Source organism: Nicotiana attenuata, unplaced genomic scaffold, assembly GCF_001879085.1.
Source record: "Nicotiana attenuata strain UT unplaced genomic scaffold, NIATTr2, whole genome shotgun sequence".
Taxonomy (NCBI): domain Eukaryota; kingdom Viridiplantae; phylum Streptophyta; class Magnoliopsida; order Solanales; family Solanaceae; genus Nicotiana; species Nicotiana attenuata.
This window is the reverse complement of record NW_017671028.1, coordinates 85,858-93,110: the sequence shown is the minus strand read 5'-3', so window position 1 is coordinate 93,110 and position 7,253 is coordinate 85,858.

Genomic DNA, 7,253 nt, shown 5'->3' with positions numbered 1-7,253 from the left:
GGTGATATGGCGTGGACGGTATTCGCTTAATATGCCATTTGTCGAAGAACTCTGTCGTCTTTTGGCCGATGAACTGTCGTCCTTTATCGCAGCTGATTTCCTTGGGGATGCCGAAACGGCAGATGATATTCTTCCATATGAAGGCGATGACTTCCTGTTCGCATATTTGGGCGTACGCACCTGCTTCCACCCACTTGGTAAAATAGTCAGTTAAAACTAATAAATCGTACCTTTCCTCGTCCCGCTGGTAGGGGACCGACTATGTCCATTCCCCATTTGATGAAAGGCCATAGGGAAGTGACTGAGTGAAGTGGTTCTCCTGGTTGGTGTATCATGGGGGAATGCTTTTGGCATTGTTCACATCGGCGAACATATTCCACTGCGTCTTTCTTCATTGTGGGCCAATAATAGCCGGCCCGTATTATGCAGCACACGAGGGCGCGGTTAACTGTGTGGGCGCCGCAGTGACCTTCGTGTACTTCTTCAAGCACTGGCCTCATTTGGTGCGGCCCTAAGCATTTGGCTAGGGGTCCGCCAAATGTCCTTTTGTAGAGCCCGTGGTTTATCAGGCAATACCGGGCTGCCTGTACGCGGAGCTTCTTGGCTTCTTTTTTGTCGAGTGGGAGTGTTCCATCCTGCAGATAGGATACAAATTGGCTGCGCCAGTCCCAAGTCAAATTTAGAGAGAGTACCTCAGGGTGATCAATGGCTGAATGGAGGAGGGTGACCACACTTTCTTTGTTGAAGTTTTTAGTGGCTGCGGCCAATTTTGCTAGACCATCTGCTTCAACATTCTGTGCCCTCGGAACCTGTTCGAAGTAGCACTCGTTGAACTCAGTCATTAATTTGTGGATTTCTGTTTGGTATTTTTGCAATCTCTGCTCCTTGATTTGGTAAGTCCCAGTGACCTGGTTCACCACGAGTTGGGAGTCGCAATGGAGAACGAGTCGTCGAGCTCCATACTTGATGGCTAGTTTTATACCTGCAATAACAGCCTCGCACTCGGCCTCGTTGTTAGTCATCTCGGGACATCGTATGGACTGGCGAATTATTTCGCCCGTGGGGACCTCGAGAACGAGTCCCAGTCCCGATCCCGAGGCATTAGTAGTGCCATCAGTGTAAAGAGTCCATAGGTCGGTGTTGGAGTGGAGGGGACACGACGTGCCTCTAGTTCCGCCTTTGGTAATATTTCTGCGCTGAAGTCGGTTATAAAGTCGGCAAGTACTTGCGACTTGATGGCGTTTCTTGGGTGATATGAGATATCGTGCTCGTTGAGCTCTATGGCCCATCCGGCGAGCCTGCCTGATAACTCAGGCTTATGTAGGATGCTTCTCAAGGGGAAAGTCGTCACTACTTTTATGGGGTGGCACTGAAAATAGGGTCAGAGCTTCCGTGAAGCTACTACCAATGCCAAAGCTAATTTTTCAAGGTGCGGATACCGTGTTTCGGCGTCCATTAAGGTTTTGCTAATATAGTAAACAGGAGATTGCGTACCTTCGTTTTCACGAACCAAGACTGCGCTAACGGCGACCTCGGATACGGCCAAATATACCAGCAGGGGCTCGCCTGGGCTTGCTTTGGCCAGCAGTGGTAGCGAAGATAGGTATGCTTTCAATTTTCTCAAGGCTTCGACGCATTCCCCATTCCACTGTAACCCATTGTCCTTTCTCAGCACATTGAAAAATTTATGGCACCTGTCGGAGGATCGTGAGATGAACATGGATAGGGCGGCTATTCGCCCCGTCAGCTTTTGCGCCTGTTTTTTGCTGTTCAACATCTCGGGTATCGCGTCTATCGCCTTGATCTGATCTGGGTTGACCTCGTTGTGATATGAGGAATCCTAAGAATTTTCCTAAGGTCACGCCGAAGGCGCATTTCTCGGGGTTCAGTTTCATCCCGTCCCTTCTCAATATCTCGAAGGCTTCTTTCAAATGGTCGATGTGGTCCTCTTTTCTTGTTGACTTCACCAGCATATCGTCGATGTAGACTTCCATAGTCTTACCAAGCTGCTCTTTGAACATTTTGGTGACAAGTCTTTGGTACGTAGCCCCTACATTTTTGAGCCCGAAGGGCATTACTTTGTAGCAGTAAGTCCCTTGGTGGGTGATGAAAGTCGTCTTCTCCTGGTCCTCCTCGGCCATCATGATTTGATTGTAGCCGGAGTAGGCATCTAAGAAGCTCAGCAGTTCATGTCCTGCGGTGGCGTCGATCAATTGGTCGATGTGGGGTAGTGGGAATGAATCCTTTGGGCATGCTTTGTTCAGATCGGTGAAATCCACACACATTCTCCACTTCCCGTTTTTTTTTTTGATCATGACGACATTGGCGACCCACTGGGGTACTTTGATTCTCTGATGGAGCCGTTGGCCAGTAACTTGTCTACTTCCTCACTGACTGCTTCATTGATAGCAGCGTTGAATTTCCTTCTCATCTGTCGCACGGGCGGATGTAATGGATCGACATTCAGCTTGTGGATGGCGATGTCTCGCGGGATTCCTGGCATATCTGAATGGGAAAAAGTGAACAAATCTGCATGGTTAGTTAAGAATTCATGATACTTACTTGGGTTGGCGAGGCCGTGCCCGATGTAGGCTTTCTTCGTAAGGTCGGTGTTGTCCAATTGGACTGGGTCGAGATCTTCGACCGTTGCTTTACAGGCCTCCACGACGTCGGGGTCTCTAATGGAGTCCGTTGTCGGGTTGACCTTAGTCCCCGACACAGCTAATTGCTATGCCTCTGCGCTCGTCCCTTTAGCTGTTGGGTGTGGACGCAATCTTGAGCTATTTTGTAGCATTCTTGTGCGGTGCGCGGCTCGCCTCGAATGCTGAATACTCCCCATGGGGTAGGGAACTTGATCACTTGGTAAAGGCTTGAAGGGACCGCTCGCATGGCGTGTATCCACGGGCGCCCTATGATGACGTTGTACGCCGTTTCCTGGTTCATCACGTGGAAAGTTGTTTCCAACGTGACTCCTCCTGCTAAAACGGGCAGTGATATTTCTCCGGATGTCCATTCCACTGCATTGTTAAAACCAGTTAGTGTTATGCAATGCGGTATTACCTTATCCTCGAGTCCCATTTGTACGAGGACCCTCGGGTGGATAATACAGGTGCCGCTTCCGTCGTCAATCATGATTCTTTTAACATCTGTATCAGCGATACGTAAAGTGATAACTAAAGCATCGTAATGAGGGAAAGACAAATCGTCGGCATCAGACTTATCGAAGGTGATACTATCTTCGAAGTCGTCATACCGTCCATGGGCGATGGTCCGCTTTAGTTTGTGCGTGGTGGCGAACTTGACGTGATTGATTGCCAAGTCGTCGCCGCCTCCGACAATCATGTTTATCGTGCGTGCTGGAGAGGGCGGCTTCGGCGGCCCGTGGGGTTGTTCCCGTCCGCGTCCCAAGTTGATTTTCCCTTTGTCACTGAGTAATTCCCTCAGGTATCCCTGGTTCAGCATCCTGACCACCTCGTGCCGTAGGCCTATGCAGTCTTCAGTTTTGTGTCCCCGTTCCTGATGGAACTCACATAGGACGTTTGATTTCCTCGTGGCAGGGTCTGATTTCATCTTCTGCTGCCACTGCACTTTGGTGCCCAGCTTCTCCAGTGCGTACACTATTTCTGAAGGAGACACACAAAAGTTATGGGCGGATAATAAAGGAGGCGTACCTCTTTCGTTTCGGAGTGGGGCGACGTGTCGCTGTAGCGCGTCTGTATGCCTTGGTGGTGGATGGGAGGATCTGGTGTATGGCTGGTGTTGGTCTTTGTTGGAGCGTGGGAGTTGTTCTCGTCGTCCTTCATTGCGTCGATCCCTTCTTGTTTCTGAGTGTATCGTTATTAGCCGGTTGGTCGGCCCATTAAGATCATCCTCGTCCGCTCGTACCTCAGCGCAATAAGCGTTGTGGATTTCCTCCCATGTGGTAGGGGGATATTTCATGAGGCGGCTTAGTAGCTTCTTGGTTGCCCTCGAACCATCCCTGTTTAGGCCGTTCTGGAAAGCGGCGACTGCCATACTTTCCGATACGTTTGGTAGACTCATCCTTACCCAATTAAACCTGGCTAGGAAGTCCCTGAGTCCCTCCCCTGCGGTTTGCCTAACGGCGAAGATGTCGTTGACCCTTGCTTCCGCTTTCTATGCACCTGCATGGGCGGTGACGAACTTATCCGCCATTTCCTCGAACGTGATATCGCCTTAGCTGATAGCTGAGAGTACCACGTTAGGGCCCCTCCTGTCAACGTCTCACCAAACTTCTTCAGCAGCACCGATGGTACCTGTTCTTTTGATAGGTCGTTGCCCTTTACAGAAGTGACATAGTGGATTAAATGATCCTCGGGATCTGTGGTTCCGTCATATACCCTCAAGTAGGGTGGCATCTTGAAGGTTTTTGGGATAGGATGAGGGGCAGCTTCTTCAGTGTATGGTTGTTCAACGAACCTCCCCACGTCGCGTTTTGGTAGCAACTTGGGAGCACCGGGGATCTCTCCTGATGTTCTTTCATTTGGTCGCGGAGTGCCTTGTTTTCATTCTCCATTTCTTCCATCTTCTTTAGGATGGCTGTTAGCGTGCCGTCGTTGGTCTTTGCCTCGATGGGTTTGTTATTTGCTCGTGCAGCTTCAGGTTCACCCACGGCAGCAGTGGTACCTACCGTTGGTATACACCTGACGTTACTTTGCGGTGACTTCTCAACCAAGCCACTTAGAGTGCTTGTTAGCCATTCTTCCAGTAGCTTCTTGACCACCGGGGGTGCTTCCTTAGCCGCAGATGTGGAAGCTCCTTTTTCATGCAAGATCGTCAGATCTTCGGATGGGGAAGATGAGATCTCTGCACCTGGCGTGATGCTAGGGGTTGCATTCAAAATGCCCTCGTCACCGGCCTCGTTGAAAGGATCAAGGAGATTGGCTGTAACACCCATTATCGCTTTCATTCTGATGTTATTTTCAGCCATCTTTTGTTTTCGTGTGGTGTAGAGAATGGTAGTTGGTTGCTCTCTAGGTGGATACTATGATTTTGATTCTCGAAATCCCCACAGACGGCGCCAAATTGTTTGGCTCAAAAGTTATCGATATACTTTGCAAGCTTAAAAACAATCAAAAGTAGGAAAGGGTAAATCGTAATCAAATATAATAGACCTAGAGATGAAAAATGAAGTTGTTGTTGTAGATCTAATAGTGTAAAATGATAATATGAACTCAAGAGAAAGTATTCGTTAGATATAGAGATAGAGAGAGAGTAGGAGAAAATGAGAGAGTTGTATTCTTTCAGAATCCCCTTTTACAATGTGAAGGTCTCCCTTATATAGTAGGAGACCTCCCTCGAAATAATCAAAAAGATACAAAAATAGGTAACGTTTTCCTAGTGAAGACACTGAGTCTTAAACGATGTCGCTTTTGTCCCCACGTCCAAGACGTACCCTTACGTTAGTTGACGTATACTCATTGGGCGTACCCATTGACATAGAGACGTTGACGGTCAAATTTGACCCTATACAAGAAAAGGGAAAAAAGGGTAAAAGGCACTCTTAACATGTGATGCTTATTTATCTGTTCGCAAAGCGTATTGAGATTTCTCCTCCAAGTTCATTTTTAGAAACATTTCAAATATACGATGGAAAGTTGCATAGTTATTTTGTTTTCCTGTTTTTCTACAATTGTTCCTATAATAGGTTTAATAGAATTCATTTGTCATTAGATGTATCATGACTATCCCTCCGTTCTATAATCTTCGCTTGACAAGTATAAAACTTGTTCCAAATTGACTGCTGGCAAATCACCCACATTTTCAAATTAGTTTGACGACTGCTGACAACAAAGTTGGACAATCCATAGAATATGTTTTACCTCCTGGTCACACAAGTATGGATCTTCACATTCACATGATTGTATTTCTTTCTTCTGCTTTTTGGACTTTACCTTTCAATTGAATTCGTATAGGACTCAAAAGCAAGAAATTATTTGATAAGTAATTATGGATCTATTTTGCTATCTTTATTTTTTTACTTGACTTTCTGACTATATCAAAAAAATTATGAAACACATTGTGTCTCCTCTATTATATATATCTCTTCCATTAGAATTTTGTAAGATCATTTTTAATTCTTGCTCTTTCCTTTCTGAGGGGAAGGACTGTGCATTTTCAATCTGAATCATGAAATATTAATTTTAGTTCCTCTATATATTTTCCTTATCGGCCATTCATATTCAGGATCTTCCAAGTTTGGTTGTTGTTGTTAAGGATGCAGTTTTCTCTACCGTGGATGCTGGTTTTTGTTGTTTGCCACATGGTACAACTCAGGTTTTTAGCAATTCCATATCTCAGATTTCCCAGAATTAATCATCATGTTATCGAAGGAATACTATCATAATTTCTAATGGAGATTTTGAGTCGCGCATTTAACATTTTGCAGGAAATTATCAAAAGTCTTCCCATGAATCTACAGATTGTTGATCTTTCTATGGTGTGCATTCAGTTTATACTTCCGTTATACTTCTCTGCGTCTCAAACTTTTTCTATACTTACTGATAGTCATGTAGAACTTTCGATTGCAAGATATTACTGAGTAAGAGGAATGATCTGCGAGTAGCCGCTTTCTTCTTCGTTCTAGAAAAATGAAAAAACCTAACTTCTGTGTTTTATTATATGAAGATTTTTGAATTTCCATTTATGTCATAACATGTTTGCAGATGGTTCACATTGGACACTATATACTTATGGTGAAGAAAACTTTGCAGATTGTATCGTTCCTAATCTCTCTTCGCACATATTATGCAGGAAAGAGCCCTTTCATAGCTACATAGTACAAAAAATACTTTTTGCTTATTGTATCACTATGCTTTCAATATGGAAATTAGTCTTGCCATCAAATACTTGATTGTGTAACTATAGTGTTTGACCATTGCAGTTCGTGTGAGGTTTAATATATCAATTAGCAGAATGTTATACAGCATTGGAAATTGACAATACATTAACAAACCTTCAAGGAATGACGAAAGTATCACCAAAAATAAAAAACGTACTATTGGAAGCAATTGCCAGAAAAACATTAACGCTAACCAACTATTGGGCCCATGCTTAGCATGAGCAACACCCCACTAGTAAGGGTAGAGTTAGGGAAAACTAATTTTGTACATGGTGTATGAAGGAAGAGTAGCATTGCATCTGCATTTATAGATGACATACTAAAACAACTAATATGTTATTTAATAAAACGTAACACAAGATGTTTTACATGTATTTTTAATTGATCACCTTAG